Consider the following 19,203-nt stretch of genomic DNA (forward strand, 5'->3'; position numbering starts at 1 on the left):
TAACATTAGTAAATACTAACATTGTAATGATGTAGCCTGAGTTGCTCATTATGTTGTAGCTACTATAAAGCAACACACATTTCAAAAACATTTATTGTCTACTCTCTTTAAATCAAATTAGTGACTTAGCTGAAGTCATTTGGAGCCCATGGGTTTGTTGTTCTTGTTGAATGTAATTTCTTCCTCTGCATGGTGAAATAAGTGAAGCGACAGGCTGCACTAACAACGCATCATTAAAGAAAAGCAGAAATTTTCACATCTGCACCGCTTGATAGATAGAATGTTCCTCTGAACACAGCGGATGCCTGTCCCTACGAATCAGATTTGCCGCTTCAAGGAGAGACTCTACTTTATGTCTTGCATGAGGCACAGGTAAGGTGTAAGACTAACTGGCTGTGCTGATAGAAGACAAGCCCTACTTATTTTAATCTTCCCAAGCCAAAATGTGAAGGATTTACTTAAAATGTACTTTTTAATCCCTATTTTCCTGCCCTACAAGACAGAGAATAATTCATTCTAGGGAAATCAGGAAATCAGCTTCAACAAAAACTCAAAAGATTTCTTTATAAGTAAGACTGGTGGCAAAAATACAAGATATGTGATATTCTGGAGTTTGTGTAACAATGAGCATTGACATGTCAATACTGTTACTGTCATATACAGAGACTGACATTTAGAGATGGAGGTTTATAGTAAAGAATGGTAATGTTTCTGAAATTTTCCTTTCAAGAAGTTGATTTGAAATGCCAACAAGAATTTAGTTTGGAACACAATGTGGACTGAATATGTTAGGAATCTAGCAAGGCACAATGTTCCCAAGTAAATCTTTTTTAATTAAACCGCAGTGTTTAATAATTACTCCGGTATTGATGAAATCAACCTTCATCCTCTCCCACGAAGAACATTGAACGATAAAGTCATTCATGACCTTTTGACAGATGTTTACAATGGATGAGCTGCTCCATACTGAAGATTTTGGGCATGGTTTGCCACGGATAAATGTCTTGTTGGTTGTTGGACCCAAAAACAAAAGGCCATACAGAACGCAAGCAAACCAGGTTACAATTGTGAGCTGATTTTCATAAATCTCAGTCAAAGCAGGGGCTGCTTGCTTTAAATCTTCTAGTGGGACCTGTGAATACAATGCATCATATCTACATACATTCAGCATATAAACAGCACTTGCATAATAATAAGCATTTCAAATCTGATGACATATGTGGAATGTTAATATATTAAATAGGTGTGACGTTAAAATTCGCCAAGGCACCTTGACCACACACTTGATCAAAAATTCACAATTTTTTAACTGAAGGGACATAAACTTCTTATTTACAATGTGACATGTAAACGTTTTCAGTTAGTACAACAAAGAAGGTCTAAGATGGATATCAAGTTAAACATGTGACTTCCTAATCTCAGTGGACATGGCTTTGAAGATGTCAGAATGTAGCCATTTAGCATTGTTCAGGACCAGATCTGCATCAATCAGGGAATGTTATGTTTGACTCTTACTTATGTATTTCATGGTAAAACCTCAAAGTTCAGTCTGGTGATGTCCACACCCTTTTGTAACTCTCAATCCTACATTACGTAACAGACCACTGACCAGGTTCATTAAAATATAACGTGTAAAATTGTGGCTTTGATCAAAATAAGCTGGCCCATTGGTTTTACTTTATACCTTCAAGAGGCTTTTATTTGTCCCTGTGAAATTCTACATGGAAGTGAGGAAATCTACATTCTGCCATTCAGAAGTTCATTAAAATACAACATTTGTAAACCATCAAAATGGAAGCTTTGATCCAATGGTTCAGCTTCCTACTTCCAGGATATGTTTTTGTCCCTGGGGAAATCTACAGACATGTGCACAACTGATAAGACACACTTCATTTTCTAAATGGGCACTTCATTAATTGTATGTTTTTCAGTTTATTTAGTTACTTTAGAAAATATAATTTTCTCTCTTTTGTCATTTAGGAAGGAATGTATTTTGTTCCATGTTTTTTTTATTTACTTTTAAATGAAGAATAAAGTAAAATAAATCCATTTTTATTTGTTTGCCTTAATATTACTGAACTTAAAACATTTAATGCTTCCTTTTCACACTTCAGTCATACAGTTATGATCTGCAATGCTTTGCTCTGAACTCGTCATTGTAGCTCCACAGGCACTTTTACCCCAGTTCTAAGGTGCGTCTGGGAGCAACTTGCTTGTTTTAGCCTCTTTAAAATGCTACAATGGCACTTCACATCCCGCCCCCTCCAGGTCATAGAGCGTTCAATTCAATTCAGTTCAGTTTTATTTATATAGCACCAATTCACAACACATGTCGTCTCATGACACTTCACAAAGTCAATTCAATCTAATCGTACATTGTTATTTATTCAAATTGGTTAAAAGGTTTTTCTATCTAGAGAAACCCAGCAGATTGCATCGAGTCAGTGACTTCTGGCATTCACTCCTCCTGGATGAGCATGTAGCAACAGTGGACAGTCACTGGTGTTGACTTTGCAGCAATCCCTCATACTGAGAATGCACGTTCCGTTTGATAGCAGAGAAACAATTATCTAGCGCATCAGAAACAAGACAAAAATGGCAAAAACAATGCACATCTGTTTTTATAATGATACTATTCAAAACACACAGTACTATTATGTCCTCAAGTAGCTAAAAACAGCACACAGAACTAACATAAGCAGAAGGAACGATGCTACAGCTATCAAAACAATGGCCAGGACGTAATATCAACGCACTATAAATTCATGTCGTTTCCATAGACAGAAGGAACTGAACTTTTTTTTTACATCTAATATCATTTTGCAAAACCATTGCTCTCGGACAAAAACGTACTAAAGCATTTTGGCTAACAAACATTTCAAAACAGATTTGAATCAATTTATGCAATTTTGCCAACTTGTGTCAAGTACAATTGACATTCAGTAAATGAGTTGAAGTATTTCAGACTTAAAGTACACTTGGTGTCGGACAGTTTTGCCTAACTCCAAAAAATACCTTCATTTATAAGCTAAACAACCTCAACAGCCCTCAAATAAAGTACCCTCCTATTACATAAAAGCTACTTTATGAAGCTAGATTAAAAGGAGGAAAATAAAATTGATACCTCTGTGCAAGAGCAGCTATAGACCAATGTGCCATACTAATGATGCCTCTCTGCGTTTGTAGATTGTCAGCACATCCCAGTCCTTCAGGATCTAATATTGTCATATCACTCACCAGTACATGTTTGTATGTTGTAGAATAAAAAGCATTTATTAGGCTGGGTTAAATACGTTATTTGCATTGTCTTTGACTTTACCTCAAACGAGTAATGATTTATTAAGATGGGTTTAGGAGAGTTCTGGCATCTCTTTGATGTTTCAAGACATGTATTAAGAGGATATCATCTAGCTGGAAGCATTTATTTACCAAATGTAGACTGTATAAATTTCTGTGTTAGAAATATTTAGGTATGCTGTGCCATAATGCATGGCCTTAAAGAAAATGCCCCAACTAAGCAGCCCATGTAGCACACACAGACCCGTAGATTCATACAGTTTATGCTAAACTGTCCCCTTGCCGTGACCACGCTGCAACACAAACCTTTATCCCTCTGCCACAGCTCCTTGCTGGGCAGAGTTGTTGACACCCCCTGCTATGGCTTTTCTCTCATTGATTTTGAGTTGACAGAGTGGAAACAGCTGTAAACTTTTGCTGCTGTGGTCCATTCATTTTTAATATTTGAGTTGTTGTTTGATTTAAGACCCACACCCCTCTGCACATCACGGCGCTACTGACTGTTGTTTGCTGGGAATCTGTCATCTTGAACAAATCTTGTCATTCTCTTGTCACCTCTCCTGGCATCAAGGCGTCTTTGTGCATATGTTTTTGGTTTTGGCACCCGTCTGATTAAACTGGAGCCACTGTGGTGGGTAAATGTCCCCGAATAGTGTTTGTTAGAATGAGCTTGTCTACGTTCAAACATCATGTGACATTCAAAGTTGCTTAGATTAATTCCTACCCATCCTACCATTTAGTCAGATATTAAACCTCTCAATCCGGTTTGCATGCTTCACACTTATGCATGATTTAAACCATGACTCACTGTCTGGTGGAAATAGCTGTTTGCATATTGGCGAAGATGTGCTTGATCAAATAAATACTGTGCTAAGATATTTTCACTAAAAACCTGGGTAGGCAAAATAACACTTTAAATTTAGGCTCTCATGATATCTTAAGTCTTAATCGTTTTAAGTACAAATGTATTTAATTTAAAGTATTATTAAAACAATTAATATTTTTTCAATAAATTCTTCATTTGAAATGCTGATTTGAAATGCTGTGGTGCCTGAAATCTGAACCCTCTGACAGCAGTCAGGCTTTCATTAGGCTGTTAAGGTTGAAGCTAGTTTCATATCATTTATTCTGATAATATCAAAGCATTATAAATAAAGGGACTCTTCTATCCCCTTCCTAACAATCTTTAAACATCCTCTATGCAGCTCTGAGAGGTAAATGTCAAAACAGCATGCGATACAGCCCAAAAAGGTAATGAAACTTGTTGCTTTGTTGGTAGAAAAACTGACAAAATAAATTCAACAAGCATGAACTGAAAATCTTTCAGCTGGCTAAAAATATTGACACCTCTCTCCCTTTTTTCTCCTTTTTTTCCCTTTTGTTTTCGTCTCCATGCCCATTGAAGTTGAAATAATAACAAAGCCGTTTCTAATAAAGTTTTTTATTTCTATATCAAACGCATAATTATTACGAAAGCCATAATGTTCCACTTGTTAAAGTAAATCTGTTGGGCTTCTTCTTTTTGACACTCAGACAAAAATTTTAGACACCAAGAAAAAATATAAATAAATAAAAATAAAGATCTTGACAATTAATAAATAGGGTGATATTATGAACCATACAAATTGCCCACCCCATCTTCTCAAATTTTATTTTGAAACTCAAAATAAAAGTTGACATATTAGGTTTCAAATGACAAAAAGGTTTTCTTAGGAATGTCTAACCTCAACTGTACCAAAGAGTTGGTTAAAAAGAATAAGCCAGTACCTTAATTATTACCCATTATTATTATTCGACTGCAGGTGTTGGGAGGCAGAAGGGCCAAACAAATAATGTTAGTGTTGTACAATGTCTCCCACCCCATGCATAAAGCAGTTGCAGAACTGCAGAGCTCCTCCAGTAACAGGCTGCTGCATCCTAGGTGTACAATGGAGCATTATCGCAGATCCTTCCTCCCAGCAGCTGTCACTTTATAACCATCACAAAATAGAACTAAATAAGTTGTTTACATTCCTGCTGTTATTTGCACAGTTTTTCCATTTCATGTAAATAGTCTGTTGTTGTTTGTTATGCACAGATATAGTACATGCATGTTTTGAACACTTTTTAAATCACCATTTATTTTAATCGAATATGCTGTTTTTAATAACTGTGCAGTTAATTTTTTCCATCCATCCATCTTTCCATTTTCTATACCTGCTTCTTCCTTACAGGGTCGCAGAGGAACTGGTGCCTCTCTCCCAAGGTCTACAGGTGAGAGGCGGGATACGCCATACAGGTTGCCAGCCCATCACAGCCAACACTCATTCACACCTGCAAACACTGCATAAAACATTGCCTGTCCACATAATTTGAAAAATCCCTTATCAAAGTGTAAATGCTGTGCATGCCTAGCAATAGGGATCAATACATTTTGTAGTTGTCTTGGAACCATAAGTCTTCTTGTAGCCCTCCTCAAATCCGACAAACCTTTTGCAAAAACACAGCATTTGGGTTAAGAAGAAACCTCAGAGGTTTTCTTGTGTACTTGCCACTGGCTGTAAAAAGTTTTAAAAAAAAAGCTGATCGCTGCATAAGAAAGAGGTAATGAGAATATTAACAGTAACAGGAACGCATTTTTACCTGATTAGAACCATGGTTCTCAACCTGTGGTCCAAGTACTTTTTGGGTACAAAGAAAAACATTTGGTAGCATATGTTAACCATTTAAACACAATCAAATTAATCAGAATATAAAGCAAATAACAACTAATAGCTAAAAAGAGGAATTGTCCAAGAGCCTTGATATTTGCTTCAAACAGAACCTTCTCAAAAGGGAACTGCATTGGAGAAAAGTTAACTCCCGGTATGAACTGAAGCAGAAAACAGTGAGCCAGGAACAAGAGTTGGTGACTACTTCTGTTTAAGTTTGAAACTGTGATTTACATAACTGTTCCAAGTTTGAAAACTAGTGGCATTAGTTAATTAAAAGTTGATTAAAAATGTGCTAAAAGTAGTTGGTGACCTAACTACTTTTAGCAATACAAGCTAATAACATAAATATTTTTGTTTTTGTATTTTGTACTTTCAAACTTTGTGGCAAAATGTTCTGCAAAGAAGGTTGCAAGAGAATTAGTGTGATTTAAATTCTCAAAAACACATTTTCACTAAACTTTATATGCATGGCCGCCATATTGGATATGGAAGTCAGGGTTGATGAGAAGGTTCTAACTTTCGTACTTTTCCCGCGCACCAGGACTTTTCTGTTCATTACTCCAACTTGGAACTAGGAAATGTTAACTTTGGAGTAAAATGAAACCACGTCCTTCGGCCAATACTGCAGTGCCAATGGATAAGAAGCCATAAAACATCTCGTACTCGTACTCGTCGTCTTCCGCTTATCCGGGACTGGGTCGCGGGGGCAGCAGACTCAGCAGAGACACCCAGACGTCCCTCTCCCTAGACACCTCCTCCAGCTCCTACGGGGGGAGCCCAAGGCGTTCCCAGGCCAGTCGAGAGACATAGTCCCTCTAGCGTGTCCTGGGCCGTGTCCTGGAGGCATCCGGTATAAATGCCCGAGCCACCTCAACTGGCTCCTCTCGATGTGGAGGAGCAGCGGCTCTACTCCGAGCCCCTCCCGGATGGCCGAGCTCCTCACCCTATCTCTAAGGGAGTGCCCGGCCATCCTACGGAGGAAGCTCATTCTCCCACTCCATTCTTCCCTCACTCGTGAACAAGACCCCGAGATACTTAAACTCCTCCACTTGAGGCAGGAACTCCCTTCCAACCTGAAGAGGACAAGCCACCCTTTTCCAGTCGAGAACCATGGCCTCGGTCTTGGAGGAGCCGATCCTCATCCCAGCCGCTTCACACTTGGCTGCGAACCGCCCCAGCGCATGCTGTAGGTCTTGGCTAGATGGAGCCAGCAGGACCACGTCATCTGCAAAAAGAAGAGACTAAATCCTCTGGTCCACAACCCAGACCCCCTCCCGCCCTTGGCTGTGCCTAGAAATCCTGTCCATAAAAGTTATGAACAGGACCGGTGACAAAGGGCAGCCCTGCCGGTGTCCAACATGCACCGGGAACAGGTCCGACTTAGTGCCGGCAATGCGAACCAATCTCCTGCTCCCCTTGTACAGAGATCGGATGGCCCCTAATAAAGGGCCCCCGACTCCGTACTCCTGGAGCGCCTCCCACAGGGCATCACGTGGGACACAGTCGAATGCTTTCTCCAGATCTACAAAACACATGTGAACCGGTTGGGCAAACTCCCATGAACCCTCGAGTACCCTGTAGAGGGTATAGAGCTGGTCCAGTGTTCCACGGCCGGGACAAAAACCCCACTGCTCCTCCTGAAGCCGAGGTTCGACTATCGGCCGGACTCTCCTCTCCAATACCCTGGCGTAGGCCTTACCAGGGAGGCTGAGGAGTGTGATCCCCCTGTAGTTGGAACACACCCTCCGGTCACCCTTCGTTTCCATTAATTTTACAATAATAATTTGGTCATAATTCATCAAAATTAAAAAGGCCTGAACCTGTTTCACAATTTTTTAAACAAAAATTAACAAATATTTCAAAAATGAACATTTATTGATGTGGTACCGTAGATGTTTATACAGTCCTTGAGTGGCAGCTGGTTTAAAATGGTTGGAATCCATTGCCTTAGGAGCATACTAGTAACATGCAATATACAGAAGTAAATTTGTACTTTTAAGCCTATGATAAAATTTGTTTTGATTACCACACAAAAGAGTTCTGAAAGTTATAGTGCAGGTTTTTCACTTCTCTGCTTGACTTCAGTTGGTCACACCTGTCTGAAAAGAAGACCAGCTGTGTTTGTATCTGTGTCCTGATGTCAGGAGCAGGTCTCAAAACAGAAACACACCAGTTCACCCGTTGATGTTACTGAACGCTGACATCTAAACAAACAGGCGAAGGAAATAAGCCGTGGCATCGAATCAACAAACAGCTGTCAACCGTCCCTGTGTTACGTTGACGGGGTTACGCAGTGTTGAAAACAACATAGCGTAAATAGGAAAGGACAGATGGACACGCTCCGTTTGGGTGACAGACTGCACAGCCCTGGGAAAGGTGTGGGGGACAGACAGCTTCTTATAAAGAAATATGTTTGACACAGTAAGGCCTAACAGCCAAAAATCACATCAGGCTTCTTCAGGAGAGGTTTGTGACGCAGAGGTTAGTGATAAAAGACGGAAGCTTTAGAGATGACAATCACAGGCAATCTTGCAATTTAGATTGTATTATCTAATTAGGTTCAGTGATCATAACCTTCATATTTGCTCAAAGTTAAATATTCAGTTTCATCCATATACATTAATTTCATCTTGAGGTTTGTAGACGCACAAATGGAATTTGAATTTTCTTTCTTCGAGTAGAAAGTAATCAAACTGAATTGCACTGCTGAGGCTATCATAGAAGACGCTCACCAACAGTCCCCTGGTAATGCAGCTACAGTGATTGCATGTGATATCAGTTGTGATAACAATGTTATTATATATCTCCATGCTTTCCCCCTGTGCATTCAGCATCACTTGCTGGTAATTCAGATATACCCATGTGGCTGTGCAGCCGGAGTCAGCCCTGTGTGGTGTCTGCTAAAGCATAGCTTGGACAGGAACTTATCTGCAGTGTTTTTGTTACAGGGGAAGATATTAGGAAACCTTTTGTGCACTTCAGCACATTTGTGTTACCACAAAGCACATGAAATATCTTTCCTAACCACCTGATTCCTACAACCTATGATGCATTGTGTGTGTGGTGGGTGCAACGCCCTGTTGTTGAACCACAACTGCATTCTTACACATAAGAAATCTTGTGCATAGCAAATACAGACAAAATAATAATAATAATATTATGGGAGCTAAAAATGTAATTGTATTTGACTGTAATATGACATTACCTAGCTATTATTTTAAACCAGATGAGAGCACATTCATTGTATATGTGAGTATTTTTTAAGTGCCAGTTAGGGATGGAAAGGCTGGAATGTCTTGTCCTGATGAGCAGAGAAAATGGAAAGCAGAGACAAGGAACAATGTAGAACTAAAGAAAAACAGGTTGATTGTTCATGTTATGTTTAACAGTGTACTCAGCAAGTTATTCAATAAAATGTCTCTATTGTCAACATGTTAAATAGCCCAGAGTTCTTAACAGCACATTTAGATATAATCAAATGATGGATCTACATGATGTCATTAATTAATTGGTTAATGATCATGAACACCTTGATTCCTTTAAGTGTTTGTGTTGGTTTCCCTATGCGCTGTCTCCCTCCCCCTGAAACGCCCCAAACCAAGCAAAAATACTGGTGCAATCCAAATGAGACCCAATAAAAATGGAGCTTTACAAGTTGATCTGATAGTGCTGAATCAGATTTTGCCGTGACTCAGTGCTGTAAACACTCCAGGTGGGTGTTGACGATATCTGTTTTATTTACCTGTACAACATTTTGACCAGGCATTACCACAGCCAACAAGCCACTTGACATTATGGAAACATCCACCTCAGGCATATATTCTCAACAGTTGGTTTAACATCTATTTGATCTTTAACACAAGGACAGTTATGCTTCACTTTGGGTGTATGTTCAGCACACACTTAGTGAAGCCACAGGTTAAGCTTCGTTTGATTTTAGGTGCAGCAGCGAACAGCTCAAAACGTTCCGGAGCTTTGCAAGGACATCTCATTAAGTTTGTGACCATGAAAAAAATAATAAAACCTAGTATATCTTATGAGCCTGTATTATTTGATTAGATACCTCAACAAACAGCTATGTGGCAAATGTTGCTATTTTATTGAAGGTTGCACCAATAATCAATCCTACAGCAACACTGGGAAAAATAAGGTGGACAGTATCTCATCCCCTCAAGTTACATAGGCAGAGAATAATTATTGTTATATTGGATTTTTGGAATTAGCAGCCCATGTCTAGGTTTGCATACTGACACATATATATTTAGAATAATATACAGAGGACTCAGTGGTTAAACAAATTATGTGAAATAGCATATTTCCTTAGTCTGAGTGTAACTCTTTCTTGTTTCAGTGATCTACAATTAACACAAATTGTCACAGAAGCCAACAGAGAGCCAATGAATAGCCCTGTTGTCAAAAGTAATTGGAACCACTAATGCAGTATAGTTGAGGTGTCTTACAGTGTGTTTGAAGAGCAATACATTCAAAGAACAGGTAAGGTTATGAAAAAACTGTAAAAACATACTGTGCCTATAAAATACACTGCACTTTCCTGTCGTCCCTGATCCTGCTCTGTGAGATTAAAGGAATGGCTGTGACAGCGGTTGTTTCATTTTGCTTCTGTCTGGTAGAGACGAAAACATCAGACACTCAGGGGACCGGTATTAAGCATGGAAATTTACACATTATATATTGCAGCATATACAGTATATTATTTGCCCAACACTGGTGTTCCTCTCTAATTTTAAAATAAATTTTACTTAGCATGCATAAACATATGCAATTACTGTGCTTGTAGGTTTGTAACTTTAGCAAACTATCTGAAGTGGCCCACAGTATTTATCCATTGGAAAATTGACATACACATGCATATAAAAGCAATCATTTATTGTTTCTGTCACTGGAGGAAGCACCTTCTCTATAACTCTATCAAACTGCAGATGATTGACAGTAAAAATAGTCACACTTTATGAAACCTAAAGTAATTTAAGACAACTTGTGATCTATGGTAGCTTTGTGAAAGAGAGATTTCCTGATGTGAAGCTGAACACTTTTGTGGCATCAGCATATTACTGAAGCTTACTTTTAACGCCACATTTAATTTCTTCCTGACAGCAAAAGCAAAACATTTGCTGACAAGATTGTCTCAGATACATACTGTCGCTGAGCTGTGAGTTATATTTCTAAACACCAATGTGTTTTATAATAGTTATTTTGACAATGGTTTTTGGTTTACAAGGCTTGTCAACGGGAATTTTATTGCCTAGCTTTTTAGTTTTTTGTGATAAATAAATGTAGACCAGATCCCATTCATGCCACAGAACTCTTAAATATATATATATATATATATATATATTTACTTTCTTTTAAACACATATAACAATTTGCTTATCTGGCAGATAAAATCTTTTTAGAAAAACTAGTTGCTGTGTTCTGTTTTCTTTGTAAGAGTTTAGTTTTAATGTGAAATCTGTTCATTCTTATATATACCTATATGTCTAATTAGGCCTGAGACACCAAGCAAACATTGCAAATGTCTGTTTAAGAATATAAATATTTTCAGTGGAAATGTTTTTCTTACAGTTTTAGTTATATTTTCTTGTAATTTTTACATATTTTTCCCTTTTTTCCCCCACATTTTTTAATCACCGCAAGAAAATCACCTCCATATCACATGTTTTTATAATGGCCTCATTTATTAACACCACATTCATGGTGTTTGACATGGATATTTTTAATTCAGAAGTCACCCCCTAACAGATGCTTGCCTCAAGTCAGTGTGAATTTCAAAAATAGGTGCAAGAAACTGTTCTTTTGGTTGAGGCTCCCATTATTACTGGTAGACGCTTCACTAATTTAAACTGGGGGATAGAAAAGGACAAACATGTGGTTTGCGGCTGCACTGTAATGCATGGCCGTAAATTCACAATGATATCTTAAATTTTTTATAGCATTTATGAATAAATTCTCATCCCAGACGACGCGGTGGAGAAGTAGTGCTGGCAGTGTTGTCTTATAGCAAGAAGGTTGTTGGTTTGAATGTTGAATATTGGCTGTGCAGAGGTTTTCTAATGCAGTCTGTAGATTTTTTCCCCTGTGCCTCCAGTTTTCTCCCATAGCTCAAAACCATTCGTGTTAGATATACTGCTGGTTGTAAGCTGACATTAGGAGTGAGTGAGTGTGCATCCATGGTTTGTCTTCTATGTTTCTGTGTTGGCTCTTATGACGGACTGGCAATCTCAGCATGCGCCCAGTGAGCTGGGACCAGCTCCAGTCCCCAATAAAAAGACTAACTGAAAACTCATCTAAATGTAACTGGTACTTTATGTTAACTTCACAGGAAATTTGTGGTTGTATGTTTTAGTTTGAGTAAGCCACTTCCCAGTGTCATGTTTTTTACTTCTTCTGCTATGTCTTCCTCGGCTATATTTTGGTGGCACATATGTTTCATTAATTAATTAATCTCTTGTGCATTGGGTCTGGTTACAAGCGGTCTTATTGTGAAGCCTGTGTTAGCTTCTCTTTCCATGTTGTGGTTATTTTACTGTTAATAGCAGGTCACTTAAAATTAACTGAATGTAAAGTTTGGGCATTAAAGCTGTGTGCTGATTGTTATGGCACTGACATTTGTTATTTTAATTTAGAAACTTGTGTTTTAGTTCCCAAGCTTGTGTTACAGTAGTTACATTTAAAATGTAATGTAAACCCTGCCATGCATCCATAATTTTCCCCTCATTTTGGATGAGCTGCAGCTGCCTGATTGATTTTTTTCACAATATTTTATAATATATAATTTATATGATTACAATAATCTAAAATACCTAAATTAAAAGCATGCACAAATTTTTATTTTTCCTGTTTTGATAGGAAACATGTATTCTGGCAATGTTTTTCAGATAATAGTAGGCTGATTTAGTAACAGACTTTATATGTTTGTTAAAATTCAGGTCTGGGTTCATAACGACGCACGGCCGGTAGTCAGTTGCTCAATAGAACCTAGGTCAGTGCTGATTTACAAACTTGCATTTTTGGGATCAAAAAGAATGACTTCTGCCTTTTCTGCATTGAGCTAGAGGAAAGCTGACCCATTCACTCATAGATATTTTGGATACCATGACTCAATGACTGGAGTGGCCTACGTTCAAAAAGGTGAGACTGAAATATAAGGTTGTATGCCATGCGCATGGATGTGGTAGGATATGTTGCTTGGGGGATCAGGTAGATGTTGAATAAAAACGGCTAGAGAATAAAGCTAGAAGGGATATCCTGCCTCTCCAGTAAGTTCTGGGTCTCTTCCCAATAGGATGTGCCAGGAATACCTCCAAAGGAAGGGACCCAGGAGGCATCCTGATCAAATGCCCAAACATCTCAACTGACTCCTCTTGATGCAGAACAACATTGACTCAAGATGATGGAGTTCTTCACACTATGTCTAAGGCTGAGATCAGCGCCCCTACGAAGATATCTCATTTCAGACTCTTGTATCTGGGAGCTGTGAACATTGTGTATACTCTGACTGATTCTCATCTCTTTCCCACTTGAGTTATTTTTCCCATCTGTCCATTACACTTAAGATTTTTGGCTCTTCCTATTGCTTTCACTTCTATCTAATCCCACAAATAATGAAGGATTCAATCATTAAGCCACTAGCAAATGAAAGAAATGCCTCATTTTCTGGTCCCATTATGAACTCACATGGTAACTACAAATGTCATTGCTTAGATTTCTATATATATTCAGACAAACTTTTTCTTGAATTTTGCTTTGAGTCAGTTTTTGTATTTTCCTTATTTTGTATATTGTGCATATCAAAGCATGTTATCATTGCTCTGTTCGTTGGTGTTTTATTTTAATGTTAGACTTTTATGGCTTTAAAAGCTCCCTCTAATTAGAGATAAAACATATGTAGTGTGAGATTTTTTGATACGGTAAAGTTGTCATAATGTGCCTCATTACACAAATAATTTTAAAACATGTAGACTGGCACAACTGGATAATGATCTATTCTCTTCACTAATATGAGCTTCAAAATATGATGAAATATGCTGCTGCAGCAACAAAAGAAAACATCTCTATCTGAGATACATCACTGACTGAGCTATCAATCAATGCCAGAAAATTACTATATGGACTATATGGTAAACATGAGCTACTCAAAAGTGTTATTTGAAACCACAACTTTAAATTAACAACTTGGGGGAAAAAAGGGATAAGAGGAATCAAATGATTTGCTTTGCAACTGAAAGAATGCCTGAACACTGTTTTTCCTTTTTTGTTGTCTTATTCATTTCCTTTTGAAGACTGATTGACCTCATGGGAACCAACATCCTGTCCGAATGCAGAAGACCCTCATTTTTAGGGTTCTGAATTAGGGTTAGAGTCATTGTGTGAAGTAAGGAATGTATTAGTAATGGCCAAGGGTTAAGTTAAGTTTTAAGGTCAGGCACAAATGATGCAAATAAAATTAATGGAAGTCAATAAAAAGTCCATATATGACAAGAAATACAAACTTGTGTGTGTATGTGATCGTTCTCATTGAGTAGTAGTAATTATTGTACCGCCACCTGCTAACAAGATTATTGAATTTATATTATTTTTTACACATTTGCAAATTGTTTGTATAAATAAGATGGTGTGATCTGATATCCATCCCATTTGTTTGAAAATAATGCCACTTACCACATCAAAGTACAACAGAAGATGTGATTGTAGTTTGATTTTAAATGTTATACAGCTATTAAATTTATATAACTGCTCTTGGTCCAGACAAAATAAATGATTAGTGGTTTCTTTGTGTCCCATCAAGTCAGTTACTCTCCTTCACTCAGCTTCCCTGCTTTCATCCTGCTGCAGCTGTTCCGCATTTCCTATGATTAGCTCATCCTGTTCCTTTTTCATTTTGCACCCCTGCCTCAATATTTAAGCTTCAGTTTTTTTATTGTTCGTTAATTCTTCCATTACATCGCCTGTTACGTCCTTCTTTTTGATGCCTGTGTTCCAAGACCTGTTCTTCTTGTGATTCCCATGTAAGTTCTCCTTATTTTCCTTATTGAAGTATTGCATTTACCACAGTCTGCCACTGCACATGAGTCCTTCAAAACAATTAAACATGACAGGAGAAACTACTTACCAAGGGGGGAAGTAGAGGGAAATGATCTAAGAGAAACAGATCCAAACGTACAAAGAACAGAACACAAGAATAAACTACAAAACTTCGACACACAACACAAAGGAATGAAAAAATGTAAAAAAACAAAAAAAAACTAATATGGCACAAGAAACAACCTTAAGAACACAACAAACCAGGAAATAATGAAAACACAAACACAAAAAGAAAACCAAAACCCAGACACCCATGGATTGTAACATTATCCTTTTTATTTGACAATGACTATTTTTTTTACCATTGTTAGGAAATTGGAATTTTACTTTACAGAGTCAACTAGATTTATAGCTGTATTTCAGGCTGATGAAGATGAAATAATATCTATTTTATTAATTTCTAAAAAATCTGAAAACAACAGTTTAATAGCCTTACATTTATTAATAGCATTCATTAGTCTTACCTTTCGCATTTTTGAAAACCCAGCTGTGTCTAACCAACTGCTTCAAATATCCACATTAACAGGAGTTTAATGAGGGCCCTGGCTGCCAAACACTATAACTGCTCTAATTATTCTCAAAGTGCTCACCGTTTGAATATGATCTGATCTTCAGCAGAAACATTCACAGGTTCTACAAGTGAATAAAATCTTAAAGGCGCTCAGCCTCTTTGGAGGATAGAGACTTAACGAGCTCAACAGCCTTTGAGTTGCCTGGAGACTGTGGCAGGGTTATAAAAGCATTAAGGACGGAAATCAAGTCCCGCTGAACACATAAAGAAGAAAAAAGGCTGCACGGATTCTGACTAAGCTGTGGGCGGCGGCTAGAGAGGGTATAGGGCTGTGAGGACAAATGGGCAAGACAAAAGCAGAGTTGAGATCAAAACATAATCGACAATCACTAAGGTTGTGACATTTAGATAAAGTTGATTTATTGCTACATACAACTTAAATCTTTGGGCAGAACTCCCCATGAAATACTCTTGGGCAATATGAAGGTTTAACAGTGACATTTCACAGCACAGAGCTGCCATGCAGTCCATTTCCTTTTTCTAATTACAGAGTGAATATCGGCAGTGTTTAATATTATGCTGTGTCAAGCGTTGTCAAGAGGTACATTTCTATCACTAATCTAATTAACCTTTTCATCTTTTCACTGTCTTCCACTTTCATTTTCCATAACAACTTTGCCTTGTGGTGTTATGGCACAATCCAACTAATAGTTTAGATTTTCCCACTTAAAATATTAAGAATGGAGAAACAAAATCACACAACCAGAACTAATGATAAGCCTAAAATTATGTTTTCCCTGTATATGCAAAAGAGATGTAAAGGGCAACATATTTTATAAGAGCACAGTCTAAATTGAAGATGATTCACAGTGGTCAGTGGTCAGTCAGTGATCTACACCTTTCTTTCTTTACCAACCTATAAATTAACTTAATATTAACTTATAAATGTGCCATTTTAAATCACTCTTTGTTTTCATTGGCAGGAGAACTTTGACCATAGCAACAACAGTTAAATGTTAAGCGTCTACTGGCAACATATAGTTTTGATCAAAATATAAAATTCTTAAAAGAGGCTGCATTCAATGTAAGCAGTGTAATCTTGCTATATAAATAATCTTGCCTTGCCTTGTGAAGTGTGAGTTCCGCATTACGCATGGGCAGTCACGAGCAAAATGAGCTAACCCATGCTTTTGGTTTCCAGCGTGACAAGTCCCACTGCAGGTAGCATGTTTAACATCTCCATAGACTTTGTATTTGTTTGTATACTCAAAAAGATGAATACTTGCTTTAGTTTTTACATTTCATTATGTTTTAATATTGGAAAAAAACGTATTTAATACCAAGGAATAACAGATGCTAGCAATACAATATAAAAAATATAAAGGTTAAGTAAGTGACAGGTCAGTGCTTAGTAGGAGCACCTTTGCCTCTATTTACAAGACTGAGTCGGTTTGGATGTATTTCAATCACGCTGGCATGTCTGAACACTGATAATAACTGCTTTCCAGTCCAGCCACAAATTCTCAATATGATTGAAATCTGGGATTTGATTTGGCCACTTAGTGAAGCTTTTGCTGTTTGTTTGGGTCGTTGTCTTGATGTAAAATAAATGTCCATCCAAATCATAGTTCTCCAACAGACTGAAGCAGATCCTCAAGGATCTGGCTACATCTTTCTGAATTCATGTTTCACTGTACTTTTTTTGTTTTGTTTTTGGTTGTTTATGTTACACTGACAGTCATGAATCATGTTGTACAATGCCCTCGTTAGTAAAAACCAAAGAACTGAATGATGTTTGTACTTTTTTAAGTATTATTATACGTTTTGCACAGAATTCCTCCTAAAAAGAGTGCACCATTTGTAGACTAACATTTAAATATCACCCTGTAGGAAGTATTGAGGGTTGCCTCACAACTGAATGGCAATTTCTTATAATATAAGGGAAGATGGAAGCTCACAGATCCATTTTCCAATTTTCATTGTGCAGATAAAGCATTATTTCAAGAGCGTGGCGCTGATGGTGTAGGGGTTAAGCACGCGACCACATACAGAGGCTACAGACCTTGAAGCAGCCGTCCCAGGCTCAAGTCCTGGACCTGGCAACATTTGCTGAATGTCTCCCCCTCTTTCCTGTGTGCCTACTGTCAAAAAATAAAGGCCACTAGTGCTGAAAAAATATCTTTAAAAAAAAAAAGTATTATTTCAACATAATCTGGTTTGACTGTTTAGTCATAATGTTATAAATGTCTTTCAGTAAATGAACATACAAAATTTGTTTTGCTTGTATAACAAAAATCATATGAATTTCGGTACAGGATCATTATATATTTCAGTCTGGACTATAATTTTTAAGACTTTATTTTGTTTGTAAATGAATAAATAATTAAAGTATGTTGTTGACCAGGTTGTTTAGATGTCTAAACCTCATCTTCCTTCCGCTGTGGTTGACTCTACTTTATCAAATTTGCTATAGTGCTCCTAGAGCTAATTCTAAGCAAATCTGGATAAACCCAAACCAAGCAGTTTCTAATAGTGACAGAAAATTAAAGTATGTGTTATCATTCAGGATCTCTTGATTGCAAGCTGCACCATCTCCCACCTCAGAAGGTGTGCTTTGATTTGTCTTAAAGCTAATAACTGACCTTGCTTTGACACCGTGCCCATGGTGCTGGCATGTAATGTCAACACATTAAGTATTGCTAATGTGCCACAATTAGCTCAAAGTGTTGCTGTTAGTATGTACCCTACAGCCTTGCAGACTGGAAGCATTCATTCTTGATCTGTTCAGTGTTTATTTATGTTTGGCCTGACAGAAAGACTAACTGCCCAGGCAAATCCTGGAATCTTTTCTCTTTTTTCTTTAGATCTCTGGAGGCAGTCTGTTGTCACACTTGTTCTTTCCAGGAAATGTCTCATCATATATTTAATGCAGATAAGTAAAGGTGAACCTCTTTATTTGGATGTTAATATTTAATAGGATCAGCTTTAATGACAGCATATTGTAGACAGAAGATGAAGCCTGTAAATCAGGATGAAGAAAAAGACTTGAGATGATTACAGTCTTTAGGGAGAAAAACAAGGGAGAAACACAGACCTAGGCTAATTTGATTGGCATCTATTTTGATGGCTGCTGAAGTGTCCAGGTGCCCCCTTATCTAATTCTCTGTTCAGCTGGGAGGCTGCAGTCTATAATAGCCTCGTTATGGAGGCTTGTTAAATTCATTACAAAAAAGAAAGAAGCTGGGGCATCAGTGGGTGCAAGAGCTCAGTTGTTCTGACATTTTTTAGGCACAGACTTGGCAGAGACAACAGTGTGCCTCATTTTCATTAGAATTCATTAAAACATCTCTCTTTTCACTGGCAGATTAAAAGATAAAATGCTATTTTGTGCTTTCACTGTACCCCCTGCCCACACAGTGATAATTTCAAGTCAGGGCTACTACATGGGAAAAAAATATTAGATAGAAATGTAATATTTTACATGATTCTTAAGAGGAAATTTCATTTTTTACAACTTTAACCCCGCCCCCTAAAAAAAAATGTTCCACAGACTGTATATTCCCCAGGCAAACTAACTGCTTTGGCATGTTACAGCCACCC

General features: G+C 37.7%; 1 long non-coding RNA gene across 1 annotated transcript in view; it reads left to right on the forward strand.

Annotated features, from left to right (window-relative positions):
• The window catches only part of LOC124870405, a 30,870-nt gene extending 13,491 nt beyond the window's left edge, over positions 1-17,379 (forward strand). The window contains exons 2-3 of the long non-coding RNA XR_007038762.1: positions 5,511-5,550; positions 13,294-17,379. This is a non-coding gene — a long non-coding RNA (uncharacterized LOC124870405). The remainder of the gene's footprint in view (positions 1-5,510; positions 5,551-13,293) is intronic.
• Positions 17,380-19,203: the final 1,824 nt, after the last annotated feature.

This window comes from Girardinichthys multiradiatus, chromosome 6, assembly GCF_021462225.1.
Source record: "Girardinichthys multiradiatus isolate DD_20200921_A chromosome 6, DD_fGirMul_XY1, whole genome shotgun sequence".
NCBI lineage: Eukaryota > Metazoa > Chordata > Actinopteri > Cyprinodontiformes > Goodeidae > Girardinichthys > Girardinichthys multiradiatus.